This window comes from Hypanus sabinus, chromosome 7 (genome assembly GCF_030144855.1).
Source record: "Hypanus sabinus isolate sHypSab1 chromosome 7, sHypSab1.hap1, whole genome shotgun sequence".
In the NCBI taxonomy this organism is placed as follows: domain Eukaryota; kingdom Metazoa; phylum Chordata; class Chondrichthyes; order Myliobatiformes; family Dasyatidae; genus Hypanus; species Hypanus sabinus.
The window spans coordinates 38,662,876-38,685,392 of NC_082712.1; the positions used below are offsets into that span (position 1 = coordinate 38,662,876).

At 40.1% G+C, this 22,517-nt stretch overlaps 1 protein-coding gene across 6 annotated transcripts in view; it reads left to right on the top strand.

Annotated features, from left to right (window-relative positions):
• LOC132396718 (ceramide transfer protein) overlaps window positions 1–22,517 on the top strand; it is a 126,760-nt gene that overhangs the window by 54,975 nt on the left and 49,268 nt on the right. The window lies entirely within an intron of this gene.

Below are 22,517 nucleotides of genomic sequence, written 5' to 3' on the forward strand. Positions count from 1 at the left end.
AAAATCCAGAAATGACTTATCTTAATTTAAAAGTACTTTCATATGAGATTCTGAAATGTAGAACTGCAGATTACTGCCACAATCATGGACGGTTTAGAATGGATACATTTGTAGGCAAAATTAAAGACAAGTTTAAAAGCTTATAATTTTTATGGATCAGAGTATGTAGTTTTCTTTAATTATTAGCATTCAATGTGTTAATAGGTTAACGTCACTAAAGTTGCCTGCATTGTATAATGAATGGTAGAAACCGGGGCAAGGCGGGGGTGTCGATGAGAATGTAGGCCGAATAAGCAAAAATGGGATTAATGTAGATTTGACAAAGTGATATAGATTTAGTATAAATGGGTTATGGGGCATGCAGTGGGCCTCTGAGCTTATGCTGTATTGTGAATTTCACATGTGGTTGATATTATATTTTGGCTTAAGATTAATGTTATATTTTGGCATACATTCCATGTTGTATTTCATTGCATCAACAGTAGGTTCTTAACCATATGGTATCCAGATGCATTTTTAATTATGAATGGGTGATGCAAGACCATAAGCCCAAAGACATAAGAGCAGAATTAGGCTATTCAGCCCATTGAGTCTGTTCCGCCATTTCATCATGGCTGTGCCCAGATCCCACTCAACCCCATACACCTGCCCTCTCACCATATCCCTTGATACCCCGACCAATCAGGATCTATCAACTTCCACTTTGAATGTACCCACTGACTTGGCCTCCGCAGTCTGTGGCAGAGAATTCCACCAATTCACCACTCTTTAGCTGAAAAAAAAACTCCTCTTTCCTTCTGTTCTAAAATGTCTTCCCTCAATTTTGAGGCTGTGCCCTCTGGTACCCCCACCAGAGGAAATATCCTCTCCATATCCACCTTATCTCATCCTTTAAATATTTGGTAGGTTTCAATGAGATCCTCTCTCATTCTTCTGAATTCCAGTCAGTACAGGCCCAAAGCTGCCAAATGCTTCTTGTATGTTAACCCCTTCATTCCTGGAATCATCCCTCTGAACCTCCTCTGGACTCTCTCCAATGACAGCACATCCTTTCCTGAGATAAGGGGCCCAAAGTTGTTGACAATACTCCAAGTGCAACCTGACTGGTGCCTTATAAAGCTTCAGCATTATCTCCTTGTTTTTATATCCTATTCCCCTTGAAATAAATGTCAAAATTGCATTTGCCTCCTTTGCCACAAACTCAACCTGTGAATGAACCTTCTGGGAGTGTTGCACAAGTACTCACCAGTCCGCTTGCACTTCTGATGTTGGAATTTTCTCCCCATTTAGATAAAAATCTGCACTATTGTTCCTTTTACCAAAATGCATTTATCATACATTTCCCAACACTGTAATCAATGTATTGCATTTTGCTTGTGGTAATTGTGAAATTATTGGTTATCCACTTCCCATTAATGTATTTAAAACAATCTGATATAATGTATTTGCAGTCCTTGGGTTGGAAATTACTTGGGTAGAAAAGCTTCGATGGATTGTCAATATATTCACAAGTTCTATAAACAATAGCTTCTGATTGTTGTAATACTCTTGTCTATCCATAATGACGTGCCTGAATGTTGGAAGCTCTTTATCTTTAAAATCTGCATTTTAACATGAGGGTATGTTATGAGGAACTTCAGCGTGCTCTGAAATGGTTGAATTGACTTGCTTCCCTCCAGACTACTTTGCTTGTTAGGTCGAGTTGCTTGTCATGTCCACAGTTGCACAGTGGTTGGGAAACAAGACTTTGTCTTATCCAAGAGGACAGATGCTTCATTGGCTGCGGTGAGATGGGTGTGCAGTGGCAAAGGTGGGGAGACATTGCTGCAGATAGGTGAGACGGCTTGCTTATGAGTTTACTCATGTCAACCTGATGGCAGTCTACATCCCACCTCAGACACTCAATGAGCTATACTCCGTGGTCAACAACCTTGAAGTGACATAACCAGAGAATATTTTCATGATTGCCAGTGTCTTCAACTAGGCAGACCTCATAGTGGTAGTACCCACAATACTACCACAATGTCTCCTGTCCTATCAGGGGCCAATAATAGTTTGGCCTGGATTCTGTGGGCCGAAGGGCTGTTTCTGTACTGAGGTGCACTCTGATTCTGACTCTGCCGAACTACCCCAAATGCAGACTATTTTGATAAATCAGATCACCAGGCTGTGGTCACCCTATCTGCTTGTGAGAGAATCTAGAACAGAAAATCTTACAGAACTGGTCTGAGGAAACAGATGAGATTTTACATGACTGCTTTGAGTCACTGTTCAAACACTCAGCTGCCAGCTTAGATGAATATACCACTGTCGTCACAGACTTAATCAGCAAGTGTGTTAAGTGTGTGCCAAAGCGGTATTTCCAAACTGGAAGCCATAGATGAATTGGGAGATCCACTGTTTTCTGAAGTCTAAATCTGATGTATTTAAAAAGCAAGTGACCCTAAACTTTGAGAAATCAAGATATGACTTCCATAAGTCTATCCAAGGTGCTTAGACAAAGTACCAGTCCAAGGAGTCTCAGTCCAGCTGTGGCAGGGCTTGCGTATTATAATGGGTTACAAAGGAAAAATGGGCAGCATTGCACATCCCTCACAATGAGCTTAAAATATTCTGCATAGAATAGAAGGGAATGAGTACAATACGGCAAAAGTCTTGGTCTTGGCTTGGGTACCTAAGGCTTTTGCAGAGAACTGTACTTGTCAACATGGAACAGAGGGAAAGTTTGTAGATCTGTTGGGAGCAAAGGGTGTTGAAAATGGTGAGGGTGGACTGCCACAGGAGGGGTGTTGGTCTGGTGGCAGAGAACGGCTGCCAGGACTAGAGGAGTGGCGCAGGTTTAGACACACTCCGCTCTAAGACACCAAAGTCACGTGATTCCAAACAATTAGCTTATTGATCATTACAGAATGTCCCTCTGATGCATCCTGCTCCCTGCTCTCTCCCTGCCCCCTTTGCACTCTCAGTCCACAATAGAAACCCGTATCAGAATCGGGTTTATCACATGTCATGAAATTTGTTTTTTTGCAGCAGCAGTACAGTGCAACATATAAAATTACTGGAGTACTGTGCCAAAGTCTTAGCACCTTAGCTATATAACTGTATGTCACCACCCATCCTGATAGTTTGCCATATACCCTGAATCTATAGTCGCTGTCATGGATGTAAGAACAGTATTCCGGAATGTGAATCCATGGAAAACATCGGCCTGGTTGGTGTCTCTGTCTGTGTCCTTGAATAGTGTGTGGTTCAGCAGGGAGGAGTATTTGCAGATATTTTCAACTGCTCCCTGTTTCAGGTTGTAGATGCCTTCTGCTGTATGAAGACTAGTTTCATCCTGGTACGTTAGAAAAACAAGATAACGTGCCTTAATAACTGCTGCTTAATTGCGGTAACATCCACTATCATGAAATGCTTTGGAAAGACTGGTCATGGCACATATCAACTCCAGCTTTACAGAAAACCTCAACCTGCTGCAATTTGCCTACCACTAAAACAGATCTAAGGCAGACAATGGCCATACACTCATCTCCCCACCCATCCACAATCAGCAACTGGAGTATCTGCACAGTAAAGACACCCATGTTTATTGATTGAAATTCTGACTTCCATACTATTATCCCAGGCAAACATCACCAAACACCAAATGCATCCCTCTGCAACTGACTAATAGACCACAATCAGTAAGGATAGGTAAAACCTCTGTCACAACTATTCTAAGCACTGATATATACCATGAGATTGGCCTCAGCCCTTTACTCCCTGTACATTCTTGACTGCATGGCCAGATTCTGTTTGAATGCCAACTAGAAGTTTGCAAATGATACCACCATAGTTGGCGTACAGGCAGGAGATAGAGAGCTTAGTGACATGTCATAGCCACAAGCTTTCACTAGATGTTAATAAAACAAGAGGATGGCACACATGCTGTTGCCTACATAAACTATGTTGAGGTTGAAAGCTTCAGATTCCCAGGAGTAAGCATCAATAGCCTGTCCTGGTCCAATCATGTTGGTGTCACAGCCAAGAAAGCTAACCAATACCTTTACTACTTTACTAAAGAAATTCTGAACATCCTCATCGACTCTTACTAATTTTTATTGAACCTCCATAGAAAGCATTTTATATAGATGCATAATGTCTTGGTATGGCAGCAACTTTGCAAGTGACTTGCAAAAAACTGCAGAAAGTTGTGAACACAGTTTAGCACATCACAGGAACCAGCTTCCTCTCGATGGACTCTGTCTGTACTTGCTGCCACAGTAAAGTAGCCAGCATAATTAGTCTTCCCCTACCCTGGGCATTCTCTCTTCTCTCTCCCATTGAGCATGTACCACCAAGCTCAAGGTCAGTTTCTGTCCCACTTATCAGATTCTTGATTAAGCCCTTGTACAATAAAATGGACTCTTGGTCTTGCAAATTACCTTATGATCTTGAACTTTATTGTTTATTTACACTGCACTTTTTTTGGTAGCTTTATGCTTTATTGTGCATTGTTACTATTTTATCTCATCCTAGCTCAATGCACTGTGTAATGCTTTGATCTGTATAAACAATATGCAAAGCAAGTTTTTCACTATATTTTGGCACATGTGGCAATATTAAACCAAACTCATCAGGTCACTAAACTATTATAAATTTAGTGTGTGCAAAATATCTACTCTGGGGGGGAAATATTACTGTGGATTCTTGGCCTTTATTGTTGCAGAGGAGGTTCTTGCAGCAACTGCTCATCAGATATGAGATAGTGGAAATTTGTGTTAGTGGATTTATGACCAAGGAGTTGGTTGTTGCACAGAATCAATACTGTTGGCTAGATCTTGACTTTTGTCTTGAAGTTACCAAATTAGTTGAGATCGCAATGTTAGAAATGGCACATCATAATTAAGAGAGGAAAAACTATTTCCCGTGAACTATCCTTTTGTGTTTGAACTGGAGAAACAAATATAATATTGATGCAAATGTAAGTTCTAAAATTTCCATCTCACTTTCTAAAATTCTTCAAGAGCTGTCACCTGTCTCTTTCATTGCACTGTCAGATTTCGAAAGCTGATAAACTTAAAACATTCTAAACTGTGTAACACAACTTATCAGGGGTTTATTTCCAGTCACTGACTGTGAGTAACCTTTTGCTATGTCAAGTTTGTATGCAAGTATTGTGCAGTGCCATCTGCAGGTTATGTTGGAAATCAGTTTATTATTGTCACATGTATAACAGATAATGAAAATCCTCTGTTTTAATGATGGATTTGGCTACATTCATAACTCAAATTTCTTGCAGGCTTGGTCAGAGCAGTTGCCATACCATCCAGTTGGGAGGCTTTTTAAATTTCACAAATTTAAAAGAAAATGTTTTTGTCCATGTTCTTGATCAATGATAGAGCAGCTGCTTTGTTACTAAAGCTAGTTGAGCCTCCTCTCTGAGCCGCATTTGCTGCTTGGAATATTTGTACAGTTGGCCCTCCTAATCCGCGGGTTCCGCATCCGCAGATTCAACCAAACGGGAAAACCCGGAAGTTCTCTCTCCAGCACTTGTTGTTTGAGCATGTACAGACTATTTTTTCTTGTCATTTTTCCCTAGACAATACAGAATAACAACTATTTACATAGTATTTACATTTATTAGGTATTATAAGTAATCTAGAGATGATTTATAAGTACAGACAGTCCCCAGGTTACGAATGAGTTCCGTTCCCGAGTCCATCTTTAAGTCAGATTTGAAGTCGGGACAGGTACATCCGGTGTTATGTAGCCTCAGTTAGTAAAACGTTTGTCTTAGTATATAGTACATATTTTACTCTTCTATGCATATAAAACAATTAAGAAACATACGTATTTCAATAATTAAACCACTGCATTGCTTAGTAATAATTGTAGCTTTCATCGAAGCAGGGCCTTTCAAATGTCCATTAAAATTGTTCCAATCGTTGACCGACTGTAGCCTAATGCTTTTCCAATGATGGATGGTGTTTCACCTATTTCCGATTGCTTTATTACTTCCACTTTCATGAGTATTTTTGTATAATGATCATGATTATTTTCGTGAACAGAAACCCTGCAGATTCAGAGTTACGCCAGGTCCTAAAGACCACCGCATTGAGACAGGTTAAATAAGGGACTTGAGCATCTGCGTCTTTTGATATCCGCAGTGGGTCCCGGAATCAATCCCCCCCCCCCCCCCCCCCAGCGGAAAGGAGGGCTGACTGTATATTTAATCTCTGGCTCCATCAATCTTATAGGTTTACCAACAAATCAACATAGATCTGAAAAATACCCTCCTGTTAGCAGCCATATTAGCAAACATTTGCTATCATCAGAATTTAATTTGGTGGTACTTGGGTGGACCTGCAGTCAGCAGCGTATAAAATTATATATAAAGTTGGAGACAACCAATTGTTTAACCTTCTTTAAATATTTAATAAAGCAGACATTAAAAAGGGTCAGGCAAAATGAGCAAGGTTGGGTTAGACTTTTTGAATAACGCCATAGTCTTTTTCATCTCTAATCAATTTGCTGCAGTCTCCAGTGAATACTAGCGTGAAATAGGAAAGGCTGTTGTATACTAACATTATATGTTGCAATCCTTTGAAGAGGTGGGCAGTTGTCTTTCCCTCTGCCTTCTCAAAAGCCCCATTCTTCCTCCCCCATCCAATAATGGAGAGATCTTAAACTTAATACAGATTTTATCCTATATTTGTGAGCTTGGTTGATGCAACTGAATATGCAATCAAATAATTAGCTACTGAACAATTAAATGCATTTTAAGTTTAATAACACACTTTTTTAAGATCAAATGTCCATACAAAATTGTACTGTCAAAGCTAATGAGTATGTTCCTTAATGGATATATTAAGACCATAAGATATTGGAGTAGAATTAGGCCATTTAACCCATCAGGTCTGCTCTGCCATGTCATCATGGCTGATCCAACAATTTTCCTCTCACCCTAATCTCCTGCCTTCTCCCTGTATCCCTTCATGCCCTGACCAGTCAAGAATCTGTCAACCCCTGCCTTAAATATACATAAGACGTTGCCTCCACGACTGCCTGTGGCAAAGAATTATCTGGCTAAAGAAATTCCTCTTCATCTTTAGTCTAAATGGATGCCCCTCTATTCTGATGCAATGTCTTCTAGGTCTAGTAGACAACCTCTCCACATCCACACTATCAAGGCCTTTCACCATTTGATAGGTTTCAATGAGGTCACCCTACATTCTTTTGAATTCGAGTGAATACAGGCCCAAAGCCATCAAATGCTCTTCATATGACAAGCCATTCAATCCAGGAATCATTTTGGTGATCATTTTGTATTAATAAACCTGTATTAATTCAGGTGGGTTATTCTCTTGTTAGGTCATCTATACTGAACTAATTTGTGAAGTAAACTGATAATAAACTAGCTCCAACTAATGTAGTTCCTTATTACATAGGAGGCCATTCAGCTCGTCTGTACTGGCCCTCAAACCAATGCCATCACCCCCCCCCCCACCTATTTCCTGTAACCTATTCTTTCAGAGCCCCATTAACACTCCAGATATTTTTAATCACCTGTCTACATTGGGGGCAATTTAATCTACCAGACATAATGTCTTTGCAATGTGGGAGAAAATTTGAGCACTTTGTATGTACACAGAGATAATATGCAACTCCACATAACAGTGATCAGAATCAAAACTGGGCTGCTTGACTTGAGATACTGCAGTCGTATTATCTTTTATACAACCTTTTATACAACGATTATCTTGTATTTAAGACCCGTAAAAAAAAAATTAAAAATTTTTTAAAAATTATTAGTCAACCACTAAAATATTTGGAAAAATTGGCCTGAAGTTGTCAACATTTTCCAAGTTGTCATTTTCATGATGAATTAAGGGTTTAAGGGCATAGAACATTCCCTAACCACTCTTTATAGGTCTCCTATAGAATATTTTTGTATTATTAGGACCATAACAGCAGTAAGCCATTTAGCCTCATGACTATTGCTTGTTTACACATTTATTTACTAATTTCATGCCTAAATGACATGGTTCTGAGATTGAGATTATGCCTTTTCGGGATTCCCTAACTCACCAGAAAAATAATTCCTCTGTACCTTAATCTATGTCTTTATATATCTTGTTTAATCTTTGGCCTTCTAAATTCAAGAATTTATTAGTATTCACACATTCCATCGCTAATTATTTTCCTTTCACAACATGTCTGTCATTAGCATAGTTTCCAAAAGCCTCTGTGTACTGTTGCAAATACAGCTTTCCCATGCAGCAACAGTTTTTTCAATCTGTGGGGCTTTTGAAAATTGGGATTAAAGTATTGAAGACTTCCCCTCTAATTTGCTTTCAACACAACATCAGAAGAATCATACAAGTGTATGAGGTGCAGAAGCAAAACATTTACAGTTAATTGTTGAACAATGCTCAATCTTCAGAAATCAAAAGGTCAGGTAGCATTGACAACTAATTGTTTTCTTGACCACATTTGTCTGTTTCTCAAATTACCAGTGTTTGAGGATCATCTGTCTTTTTCCATTTTACATACTTTCAAAAAGAAAATGCAGTAGATTCCAGTTAATTAGACCATCAGTTAGTCGAGGCAGCTGCTTATTTGGGACAACTCTTAAAGAACAAAAACTAATCCTTCGTTTATTTGGGACACTATGGACAGGAGAGTGTTGCCAAACAGTTTCTAACTAGATCATTTCTAATTAGATGCAATTGTGCAGCCATTAAACATGACACTGCTTAGTGCAAACTGTTTTCAATAGTGTCAGTTGCATGTGCTTATTCTCCTTTTGGGATAACGGACAACAATTCAAATGTTTTTTGACCATTTTGTTTATTTTGGGTAAAAAAAAATTCAGACCCTTACCAAGATGCAGGAAAGCATTGACTTCAGTATCTGCACTTGGGTGTCTGTGCTAATTTTCTTCATTTACAGTCAATCAAAAGAACACAGCAGCATAAAGTAGATGAATTTCTCTGATAACAATTGGAGTTAATACTATTTTATAATTCTATAGTAGTATTGGTAATATGCTAATTTGTTCTGTATTTCATTTAAATACATAATTTGTTACTCAGATGCATGGTACTTTTATCTTTTTTGTATCTTTTTAACCATTTCCATGAATCTTTGGCTAGTCTAGACAGCCATTTAATTGGGCCGGAATGTTTTGTCCCGATGTGTTCCAATTGAACCTGAATCCACTGTTCTTGTCAAATGCACGAAATTATTTTCATTGCCTTCTGGTTTCTTGAAAAATTGATATCTTAAGTGTGAAAATGGGTGAAGTGTTACTTATTAATTGTCCATAATAGTCTTCAATGCACTTGTCTTAAAGAAGCCGCATTCCTCTTTACCTTATATATTAGTATAGTTGTAAGTGCCTAGAAGTTAAGTTGTTTAGTACAGTGTTCCATGTGTTCAGACATGTGACATCAGGGTCTTGCAGGAACAACTATGATTTTAGTTTTGCTGTCTGTCCCATGAAGAAGCCATTAGACTGTGTATAAATAAATTTTGCATCCCAAATTGAGATGGGGGCGGAAGGGAGACAATTGGACAACTTGAACATAGAAATGTTTTGTTTAGGGTGTAGCATTCTACTTGGAAAGTTTATAATGGCTAAGCAGTGCACAAGTACATCACACCTTTACTAGGATTCTGGTAATTTTAGATGGTTGACCTGGAAACTAAAAAGAGTGTTGTTTCCTGCTTGCTATATAACATATAACCATATAACAATTACAGCATGGAAACAGGCCATCTCGGCCCTTCTAGTCCGTGCTGAATGTACTCTCACCTAGTCCCACCGACCTGCACTCTCCTTTCCTGTCAACATACCTATCCAATTTTATTTTAAATGACAATACTGAACCTGCCTCTACCACTTCTACTGGAAGCTCGTTCCACACAGCTACCACTCTCTGAGAAAGAAGTTCCCCCTCATGTTACCCCTAAACTTTTGCCCCTTAACTCTCAACTCGTGTCCTCTTGTTTTAATCTCCCCTACTCTCAATGGAAAAAGCCTATCCACGTCAACTCTATCTATCCCCTTCATAATCAAGTCCCCCCACAACCTTCTACGCTCCAAAGAATAAAGACCTAACTTGTTCAACTATTATTATTGGAACACATACGTTTCTTATGTGTTTTATATGCATAGAAAGGTAAAATATATACTATATACTAAGACAAACGTTTAACTAACTGACGCTAAATAAGACCGGAAATACTTGTTCCGACTTGTGTGCAAACCTGACTAAAAGATGGACTCAGGAACGGAATTTGTACGTAACCCAGGGACTGCCTGTAACATTCTAGTAAATCTCCTCTGTACTCTCTCTATTTTGTTGACATCTTTCCTAGAATTTGGTGACCAGAACTGTACACAATACTCTAAATTTGGCCTCACCAATGCCTTGTACAATTTTAGCATTACGTCCCAACTCCTATACTCAATGCTTTGATCTATAAAGGCGAGCAAACCAAAAGCTTTCTTCACCACCCTATCCACATGAGATTTCACCTTCAGGGAACTATGCACCATTATTCCTAGATCACTCTGTTCCACTGCATTCTTTAATGCCCTACCGTTTACCATGTATGCTCTATTTTGATTAGTTCTACCAAAATGTAGCACCTCACACTTATCAGCATTAAACTCCATCTTCTAACTGGCCTAAATCTCTCTGCAAGCTTTGAAAACCTTCATTATCCACAACGCCACCTATCTTAGTATCATCTGCATACTTACTAATCCAATTTACCACCTCATCATCCAGATTGTTAATGTATATGACAAACAACATTGGACCCAGTACAGATCCCTGAGGCACACCGTTAGTCACTGGACTCCAACCTGACAAACAGTTATCCACCACTACTCTGTGGCATCTCTCATCTGTTGAATCCATTTTACTACTTCAATATTAATACCTAACAATTGAACCTTCCTAACTAACCTTCCGTGTGGAACCTTGTCAAAGGCCTTACTGAAGTCCATATAGACAACATCCACTGCTTTACCCTCATCAACTTTCCTCGTAACCTCTTCAAAAAATTCAATAAGATTTGTCAAACATGACCTTCCACGCACAAATCCATGTTGACTGTTCCTAATCTGACCCTGTCTATCCAGATAATTACATATACCATCTCTAAGAATACTTTCCATTAATTTACCCACCACTGATGCCAAACTTACAGGCCGATGATTGCTAGGTTTACTCTTAGAACCCTTTTTAAACAATGGATTGAGCAATACGCCAATCCTCCTGCACCATCCCTGTCTCTATTGGTATTTGAAATATTTCTGTTAGAGCCCCTGCTATTTCTGCACTAACTTCTCTCAAGGTCCGAGGGAATATCTTGTCAGGATCCGGAGATTTATCCACTTTTCTATTCTTTAAAAGCGCCAGTACTTCCTCTTCTTTAATTGTCATAGTTTCCATAACTACTCTACTTGTTTCCCTTACCTTACCCAATTCAATATCCTTCTCCTTAGTGAATACCAAAGAAAAGAAACTGTTCAAAATCTCCACTATCTCTTCTGGCTCCGCACATAGCTGTCCACTCTGATTCTCTGAGGGACCAATTTTATCCCTCACTATCCTTTTGCTATTAATATAACTGTAGAAACCCTTTGGATTTATTTTCACCTTACTTGCCAAAGCAACCTCATGTCTTTTTAGCTTTTCTAATTTCTTCCTTGAGATTCTTTTTACCTTCTTTATATTCCTCAAGCACCTCATTTACTCCATGCTGCCTATATTTATTGTAGATCTCCCTCTTTTTCCGAACCAAGTTTCCAATATCCCTTGAAAACCATGGCTCTCTCAAACTTTTAACCTTTCCTTTCAACCTAACAGGAGCATAAAGATTCTGTACCCTCAAAATTTCACCTTTAAATGACCTCTATTTCTCTATTACATCCTTCCCATAAAACAAATTGTCCCAATCCACTCCTTCTAAATCCTTTCGCATCTCCTCAAAGTTAGCCTTTCTCCAATCAAAAATCTCAACCCTGGGTCCAGTCCTATCCTTCTCCATAATTATATTGAAACTAATGGTATCGTGATCACTGGACCCGAAGTGCTCCCCAACACATACCTCCGTCACTTGACCTATCTCATTCCCTAACAGGGGATCCAACACTGCCCCTTCTCTAGTTGGTGCCTCTATGTATTGCTACAAAAAACACTACCCTGCACATATTTTACAAACTCCAAACCATCCAGCCCTTTTACAGATTGGGCTTCCCAGTCTATGTGTGGAAAATTAAAATCTCCCACAATCACAACCTTGTGCTTACTACAAATATCTACTATCTCCCTACAAATTTGCTCCTCCAATTCTTGCTCCCCATTAGGTGGTCTATAATACACCCCTATAAGTGTTACTACACCGTTCCCATTCCTCAATTCCACCCAAGTAGCCTCCCTAGATGAGACCTCTAATCTATCCTGCCAAAGCGCCGCTGTAATATTTTCTCTGACAAGCAATGTAACACCCCCCCTCTTGCCCCTCTGATTCTATCACACCTGAAGCAATGAAATCCAAGAATATTTAGTTGCCAATCACACCCCTCCTGCAACCATGTTTCACTAATAGCTACAACATCATATTTCCAGGTATCAATTCATGCTCTAAGCTCATCTACCTTTCTTACAATGCTCCTAGCATTAAAATAGATACATTTAAGAAACTCTCCACCTCTTGCTCTCTGTTCATCCCTAACAGTGCAAACAACTTTATTTTTTTCTTCCTTCTCCCCTATATCTTCGGTCTGAGCGCTCCCCTTCTCTGTCACCTGCCTATCCTTCCTCACACACTGCCTACTAGCTTTCTCTATTTGTGAACTAACCTTCTCTCTCCTAGTCCCTTCAATTTGATTCCCACCCCCCAATCATTCTAGTTTAAAGTCTCCCCAGTAGCCATAGCAAATCTCCCTGCCAGGATATTGGCCCCCCTAGGATTCAAGTGCAACCCATCCTTTTTGTACAGGTCACACCTGCCCCAAAAGAGGTCCCAGTGATCCAGAAACTTGAATCCCTGCCCCCTGCTCCAATTCCTCAGCCACGCATTTATCCTCCACCTCATTCCATTCCTACTCTCACTGTTGCGTGGCACAGGCAGTAATCCCGAGATTACTACCTTTGCGGTCCTTATTCTCAACTCCCTTCCTAACTCCCTATATTCCCTTCCCTTTTCCTATCTATGTCATCGGTACCTATATGTACCACGACCTCTGGCTCCTCAGCCTCCCACTTCAGGATATCTTGGACGCGATCAGAAACGTCCTGGACCCTGGCACTAGGGAGGCAAACTACCATCCAGGACTTCTGATTGCATCCACAGAATCGCCTATCTGACCCCCTAACTATTGAGTCCCCTATTACTACTGCCTTTCTCTTTCTTTCCCTACCCTTCTGAGCTACAGGGCCTGACTGTGCCAGAGGCACGGCCACTGTTGCTTCCCCCATGTAGGCTGTTTCCCCCCCACCCCCCACCCCCCACCAGTACTCAAACAGGAGTACTTATTGTCAAGGGGTACAGCCACTGGGGTACTCTCTGGTACCTGACTCTTCCCCTTCCTCCTCCTGACCCACTTGGCAGCCTCCCATGCCCCGGTGTGACCACCTGCCTGTAACTCCTCTCTATCAACTCCTCATTCTTCCTGACCAGACGAAGGTCATTGAGCTGCATCTCTAGTTCCCTAATGCAGTCCCTTAGGAGCTGCAGCTCGACACACCTGGCACAGCTGTGGACATCCAGGAGGCTAGGGCACTCCAGGACCTCCCACATCCAACACCAAGAACAACAAGCTACCCTGACACTCATACTTCCCCCTTTCCTCAAATAACACAAAAAACTGAAACCTAAACCTGCCTTGCCTCGCCCGTTCCGCCTAAGCCCGTTGAGCCAAAGCCCTTAAGCCTTCACTCTACTCCTGGCTCACTCCGCTGCCCGCTGTATAAGGCTGTGTTCCTTTTAAATCTTCCACGCTTCACTGCCCGATGTCACACGCCTGCGCCGTCCCGCCTCTCTTAACTGTGATGAGAAGAAAAAATCAAAATGGCTTCTGCTGCACTCCCGCTCCGATTCTCAGCCTTTCTTCTCCAAACTGATAGAACTGTTAGCTAAATCAACATTTTTTCCATGTCATGATGACGTAAGGTACTGAGGATCAGCAACAAGTATGTGAATTTTTGGTGGTGTCATCAGTGAAGGTGGAAACCAAAAAAGTATGAGAGAGTGTACAGTACAGTTTCAGTTGTATTTTAGTTAATTAGATGAGTGAGAGAGCTAAGTTATAGAAACTGTTTATGACCTCTTCATTTGTTGAAGTCTAATAATATTTCAGCAAACTAAACAGATGTGAATTGAAGTTTCAGCAGTTCATTTCAATTGAGTTTCGATCTCTCCTATGGTGAAGCAATGTATTTTCTTGAAATATCTGCACATATCCACTAATTGTGACAACTGATATTATATCTGGCCTGCTTGATGTACTGCTTCCATGAGACAGGTATATCGGGCTTGATTCTTGAAGATTGGATCAGGAATCTTCTAGTTGGCTTTTATCTTTAAAAGTGCGCAAGTCGACAACATTCTTGAATATGGAGTTGTTTGTGTATCAGGTTTTCTTTCAAGTTGTCAGGAGACCAGTGTGGCAGTTGTCATGTTAAAGAAACTCCACATTTCTTAACTGGAATCAATCATACTGATTTTTGTCCAGCTTCCCAGGATGTTAAGTTGCAGCAGTATTATGAAGAATGCAGGTGCCAGCTGTATGCTGCATTTTGCTGTTGTTAGCTACAAATAATCTATGTTGCAACAAAAAGCTGCCTTAATGCATGCTTATATGGGACATCAAAATAAAATTTAAAATTTGCTTGGCAGAAATATTTTGATAAAATGCATATTAAATTAATTCCCATGATGCTTTGCCTTTGTGCTAGTGTGATTATTGACCTATTTTAGATTGATTAGAAGTAAGTGTGGGATGAGGTTTTTGTCTATATTTGAGGCAGTAAAGGAGAGGCTGCAGACCCACGCTCTGTGCTTTGCTGCCAACAGCACTTCACACCAGCGGTGAACTGAATTTGCAGATTGCAGTCTTTTACTTTGAAAAACAAGGAAGCTGTAATGGATCCTGTGGTGGGATATAGCAGACAGCAGCAGCCATCGTTGCAGTGCACCATTAATGTCAGTCTGTGAGAATCATCTGGTATAATTTCTGCATGGATCTCCAGCTCTTGAAAATACACCCTTACTCTTGGCATGGTAACCAGCATCATTAACTTGCAGAGTTTTCTTTTATATGGCATTTGCAGCAGAGCATCACATTTTTGCTTTACTCCTGTTGGAACCAGGAGACTGCTGTTAACCATATCCCTTCATGGAAATTTCAGTTTGTATTCTGTTGCACTGGAATTATTACATGTATGACAGAGAAATGTATTGTTTCTACAGTGTAAGGCTTTGCAGTGAACAGCTAATGATAAGAGCCATCAGTCTTGATTATGGCATGAGCCAGTTCTGCTTTAGTTGCATCTCTTGAAATACCTTTGCATGTCTGTATACTTTCCCTATGCATTTTTCTGATGTAGTTTCTACTACTAATCAAAACTAATCTTAAGCTCTTAGGTATAGTATGTTTGTGTGTTTGTCTTATATGTATAATTAACATCACATTTCCATTAACTACTATGATCAAAGGAAATTGACCCTCAGAAGAAGAAATTCTGTCATGTCTGAATTTGAGCTATTTATTTTGTCCACGGTGTAGTATGCTGCATTAGTCCTGCAGGAAATGAAGTACCAATGATGTGATTCGTGATCTGTGTTTTAGAAGTGTCTTCAGAAAGCAGAGTAAACTACCTTCCAACTTGCTTGCTGAACCTGCTGCTTTGAATATATTCGAGGATAATGGCTGCTGTCCAAACAACACAGCAAATGAAGTTGAATAGTCTGAATTTTTTTTAACTGGCAATGTTATCCCAAAATTCTTCAGTATCGATGTTTAACTTTTACTGCAGTGGAGGTGTTTTGACCTAATCATAAAGTTGCTTGTGAAGTTGCTTATAATTCACTTAGTCGTGAAGAATGAAGTTTCATGTGATATTTCTTTTACCCAGAGCTCTCCCCTTCTTCCTGTCCTATTGTGCCTTCTGAGGAACTGTTATTTCATAGTTTGTGAACCTGCAGATAGATTAAAACAAATATTTTTCTCCATTCTTTTGTGAGATGATTAGAAAGCTTTCTATTTAATCTCTGCTTAAACTGCTAAATTTATTTTAAAAGAAGTTTTGCCATATGTCTTCCTACTTCAAATCTCCACTACACCTACCTGTGGCTGATGTGTTCACACCCAGCAATGCTTCAAGCTAAATGCAAAGCATGCAGTGTTTGATGCCCATGTAGATGAGTGTCATTCAAATTAGAAACCATTCTCCACCCTGTCCCTTAACGCAATCTTCATTATTTTTATAATTAGTAAATACAAGTCTGCAAACAAAGTTGGGGAAAGACCCAGTTTCTTGAAATGGCCCTATGATGTTTGTCCCAGTTACTTGCAACAAAGTCAAGAGGAGTAACATTTTAATTCCTCGCGGCTGGAGACTAAGAATGGCTGGCAGCTCCTACTTGTATTTCCTTACGGCAGCTTCCGGTGTCATACAGGAAATTGTGTTTATCCCAGTCTCAGAACCCATCTATTAGTTCCAATATCCCAGTTAACTAACTGCAACCTATTCTCTATGGCATGCCCACCAGCTACCCCTGTCTTTTAAACTACAATCACACCTTCGCTATGTTTGATTAAACCGGGGCATCCAGAGGAAACCCATGTAATCATGGGAATTACTTGGACTGAATGCACATTAGTAGAGTTATCCATTGCATGAACTGATGAACAACTGATCATCTGTACTGCCATTCCAGAGTTTGAGAATAAAGCTTAAATTTGTAGAAAACTGTTGTATAGCAACAGCATTGTTGCAAGTAAAATTCTAATTTCTATTGAGATGTTTGACATTTGTGTACTTCTAGATAAAATTTAGTTAGAAACCACTGGATGTAATAGGGGACTTGACCAATATCAAACTTTTACTTTTCTTTTTGGGTGTGCTGTTTGCCTGATGTGTTTTCGGGATGGATCACTTAGCATGCACACTCAGTCTGGGTGCCGTTTATATCATATACATTTGTGATCTAGTGGCAGAAGCTAATTATGCAAAGTTGCTCTTTGCAAGACCAGTGAGGCCTGGTTCCTTGTAGCTTAAAGGTGACTCCGGATGCGTTTGAAATGAAGGACATCTGTAACCTGTTTTCCTTCATGTTTTGTGCTCATAGAGCAATTAGAGGAAAGGACTTTGAGACAGTTAATTATGCTACATTTGATCTATGTAGTACCATTGGCTACGAAACCAATAGGATTTTACAGTGGTCTTTGGCATTTTGTGCGTTATACATTTTAAGTTCTCTTTTTTTCAAAGAAAATTCCTGGACCACCGATTTTAGTACATGATAAGGTGTAAACGCATTCGAAATAGGAGCAGGCTAATTAACCCGTTGTGCTTGACCTGTGAATCGGCAAGATCATGGGCGATATTTCACCTCAATACTTTGTTTTGTAACCCAAAGCATAAAACTAATTGGGAAAAAAAAACATGGGACAGGGGATAACTTGTGTGCATTTAGTTTTAGTGAGGCACGCGCATATGTCGTGTTGGCTTAATGATGTATAATATTACTGAAGTATTAAATACATAGCAAGTACCATTTTTCCAAAATGTGCCTAGAATTGCATGATTTTCATCTTGTCCATAAACAACAAGTTGATCTGTTTTGAATGAAATCGATTACCAGATCTCCCAACTATCTTGAGTAATGAATTTTAAAGGTTTGCAACTGAAGAAATTTCTCCTCCTTTCTGTTCTTAAAGGCGTGCATCTTTGAAATTCCTCCCCGCTCCACTTGGTCTGCAGTCCTCTGCCAATGCTCTATTGGCTGTTTTTGATAAACGTGCAAATTGAGTGGGGAAGGGGTGATTACAACTGAAAGTTTATTACAACACCCTGGATAAATTTTTTGCAACTTCTGCCCATTTTTGCCTTTTCTGTTTACCATCCTCTCAATCAGTGCCACAAATTAAATTTTGAGGGAAAGGGGATTTGATGTAGTATGTATCCATTTTAGAGCTCCCATAATATTGTTCCTACAAAACAGCAGAATTAGTTTCCTCTTTCTCTCCACTATTAATAATTGTTCTTAACAGTTTTGTGTGTTTTTAATGCCAGTTATTACAATACTGTGTTGATATGGTTACCATATTGAGTTTTCTTTGTGTATTTTCAGTCTTGAAGACAAAATTCATATAGGGACAGCTATAAAAACAGAACTTGTTTGTTACCCAGTCTATAAATAAAGCTGAAGCACTATAACAGAGTGAACTTATTTCATTGTAGCTAGAAACTGTAGTACTGTGCAAAAGTCTTGCGCATATGTATATAGCTAGGATGCCCAAGACTTTTGCACGGTACTATGATTTTTTTGTATTGCACTGTACTATTGCCACAAAAAAATTTGCATAACATGTGAGTAATAATAAACCTGATTCTGATGTGTGTCTATTGTGAGTGTAGGATGGGGGCAGGGAGAGTGAAATCATGGTTGGGAGGAGGAGGGGAGGGAGCAACAAGCACCAGAGAGACATTCTGTAATGATCAATAAAACAATTGTTTGAAATCAAATGACCTTGCTTAGTGACTCAGAGCTGCACCCAAGCCACCCCACCCCAAGCACTCCTTTTCTGCCACCTGTTCCACACCTCCCACAGCACTTCATGCTTACCATTCCCAACATTCTTTGCTCCCACCAGATTTACAAACTTGCTCTCCACATTGACAAATATAGTACTGTACAAAAGTCTTAGCCATCCTAACTATATACTGTATATGTGCCTAAGACTTTTGCACAGTACTGCATAACAATAAATGAGGGACACAAATTTTAGTTTGGCAAAGAATTAGTGTGGATTTGAAGAAATTGATGATAGAAAAATCCCTTGCCATATCTACAGTGTATCTGGATAACCAAGATCTATGTGTTTAATAGCTAGCGGATATTTACAAAAGATAAGAAATAGGAGCAGGAGTAGGCCATCTAGTCTGTTGAGCCTGCTCCACCATTCAATAAGATCATGGCTGATCTGGCCATGGACTCATCTCTACCTACCTGCTTTTGCCCCATAACCTTTAATTCCCCTTCTATGCAAAAATCTCTCCATCCTTGTCTGAGATATATTTCCAGAGATTCGCCACCCTCTAGGAAAAGCAGTTGCTCCTCATCTCCATCCTAAATTTACTCCCCCATATCTTGAGGCTGCGTCCTAGTTTTAGTCTCACCTATCAGTGGAAGCAACTTTCCTGCCTCTATTTCTATTAAACATGTTTTGCAAAGGTGCGCTGTTACTTTAGTGTTAAAAAGCATCAGAGGTTTTCCATAATTTCCAGAGCACAATTCCCATATTCGAAATTGGTTATTGTGACAACAATGCAAAATCTTGTGGGCAGTGATTGCAAGATGCGAGGTAGTGTCTGTCTAAAGTATTATACTTAACACTACATGAAATGGCACTTTTATGGCACATACAGTTAAGAGAAGCAAACCATGGACCTTGATGAGACATTCCATTATGCATACTTGCATTCCATGAGTTTTGAGGACATTAATATCAGAGGTACAGACAGTATCAGAAAATCGGACTGAAGTCATAAAGAAGGGTACTTCGTCAGAATCAGGAACCAACAGCATTCATATGAATAACAATTGAATGCACCTGCTGTTCTATGTGTTTCCTTTGATCTGACACGTGATATCCATGTTTTAACTGAATGCTAAGCAGCATTCATTTTCCTTGTTTATATGACTATTGAGATTCAGAGTATGTTTTAAAATATTTGCCATTTTGTTCTTTCATTAGTTGCATTTGTAATCACTTGAGGAATAATAGACAATAGGTGCAGAAGTAGACCATTCGGCCCCTCGAGTCTGCACCGCCATTCTGAGATCATGGCTGATCATTCACTATCAATATCCAGTCCCTGCCTTGTCCCCATATCCCTTGATTTCCCAATCCATCAGATATCTGTCTAGCTCCTTCTTGAAAGCATCCAGAGAATTGGCCTCCACCGTCTTCTGAGGCAGTGCATTCCACACCTCCACAACTCTCTGGGAGAAGAAGCTCTTCCTCAACTCTGTTTTAAATAACTGACCTCTTATTCTCAGTCCATGCCCTCTGGTACTGGACTCTCCCAACATCTGGAACATATTTCCTGCCTCAATCCTATCAAATCCTTTAATTATCTTAAACGTTTCAATCAGATCCCCTCTCAATCTCCTCAATTCCAGCGTGTACAAGCCCAATCTCTTCAATCTCTCTGCGTAAGACAGCCCTGCCATCCCAGGAATCAACCTAGTGAATCTACACTGCACTTCCTCAATTGCCAGAATGTCCTTCCTTAAACCTGGAGACCAAAACTGTACACAATATCCCAGGTGTGGTCTCACCAGGGCCCTGTACAAATGCAAAAGGACATCCTTGCTCTTGTACTCAATTCCCCTTGTAACAAAGGCCAACATTCCATTTGCCCTCTTCACTGCCTGTTGCACTTGCTCATTCACCTTCATTGACTGGTGAACTAGGACTCCTAGGTCTCTTTGCATTTCCTCCTTACCTAACTCTACACCGTTCAGACAATACTCTGCCCTCTTGTTCCTGCTTCCAAAGTGGATAACTTCACATTTATTCACATTGAATGACATCTGCCAATTATCTGCCCACTCACCCAGCCTATCCAAGTCTCCCTGTATTCTCCTAACGTCCTCTTCGCATGTCACACTGCCACCCAGTTTAGTATCGTCAGCAAACTTGCTGATATAGTTTTCAATGCCCTCATCTAAATCGTTGACATAAATCGTAAAGAGCTGTGGTCCCAATACAGAGCCCTGTGGCACCCCACTAGTCACCTCCAGCCAGTCCGAGAAACACCCATTCACTGCTACCCTTTGCTTTCTATCTGCCAACCAGTTTTCTATCCATGTTGAAACCCTGCCCCCAATGCCATGAGCTCTGATTTTACTCACCAATCTCCTATGTGGCACCTTATCGAATGCCTTCTGAAAATCTAGGTACACAACATCCACTGGCTTACCCTCTTCTAACATCCTTGTTACACCCTCAAAAAACTCCCAACAGATTAGTCAAGCATGATTTGCCCTTGGTAAATCCATGCTGGCTCGGCCTAATCCTATTTCTGCCATCAAGATGTGCCACTATTTCGTCCTTAATAATGGACTCAAGCATCTTCCCCACGACTGACGTTAGGCTAACAGGGCGATAGTTCTCCATTTTCTCCTTCCCTCCCTTCTTGAAAAGTGGGATAACATTAGCCACTCTCCAATCTTCAGGAACTGATCCTGAATCTAAGGAACATTGGAAAATGATTACCAATGCATCCGCAATTTCCTGAGCCACCTCTTTTAGAACCCTCGGATACAGACCATCTGGATCCGGGGATTTATTAGCCTTCAGTCCTACCAGTCTACTCATCACAGTTTCTTTCCTAATGTCAATCTGTCTCAATTCCTCTGATATCTTATGACCCTGGCCCATCCATACATCTGGGAGATTGTTTGTGTCCTCCCTGGTGAAGACAGATCTAAAGTACGCATTAAATTCTGTTGCCATTTCCCTGTTTCCCATAACAATTTCTCCCAATTCATTCTTCAAGGGGCCAACATTGTTCTTAACTGTCTTCTTTCTCTTCACATAGCTAAAAAAGCTTTTGCTATCCCCTTTTATATTCCTGGCTAGACTGAACTCATACCTGATTTTTTCTCTCTGTATTGCTTTTTTAGTTAAGATCTGCTGTTCCTTAAAACTTTCCCAATCATCTGTATTCCCACTCATCTTAGCCCTGTCATACTTCTTTTTCTTTAATGCTATACAATCTCTGACTTCCTTTGTCAACCACTATGGCCCCTTCCCCCTCTTTGAATCCTTCCTTCTCATTGGAATGAACTGCTTTTGCATCTTTTGTATTATCCCCAAGAATATCTGCCACTGCTGATCCACTGTCTTTCCTGCCAGGGCATCCGCCCATTTAACTTTGGCCAGCTCTTCCCTCATGGCTCCGTAGTCTCCTTTATTTAATTGCAACACTGACACCTCTGATCTGCCCTTATCCCTCTCAAATTGTAGATAAAAACTTATCATGTTATGATCACTACTTCCTAATGGCTCCTTTACTTCAAGATCACTTATCAATTCCTGTTCATTACACATCACCAAGTCCAAAATAGCCTCATTCCTGGTTGGCTCAAGCACAAGCTGTTCCAAAAATACATCCCTTAGACACTCCACAAACTCCCTATCCTGGGGTCCAGCATCTACCTGATTCTCCCAGTTCACCTGCATGTTGAAATCTCCCATAACGACTGCATTAAGCACA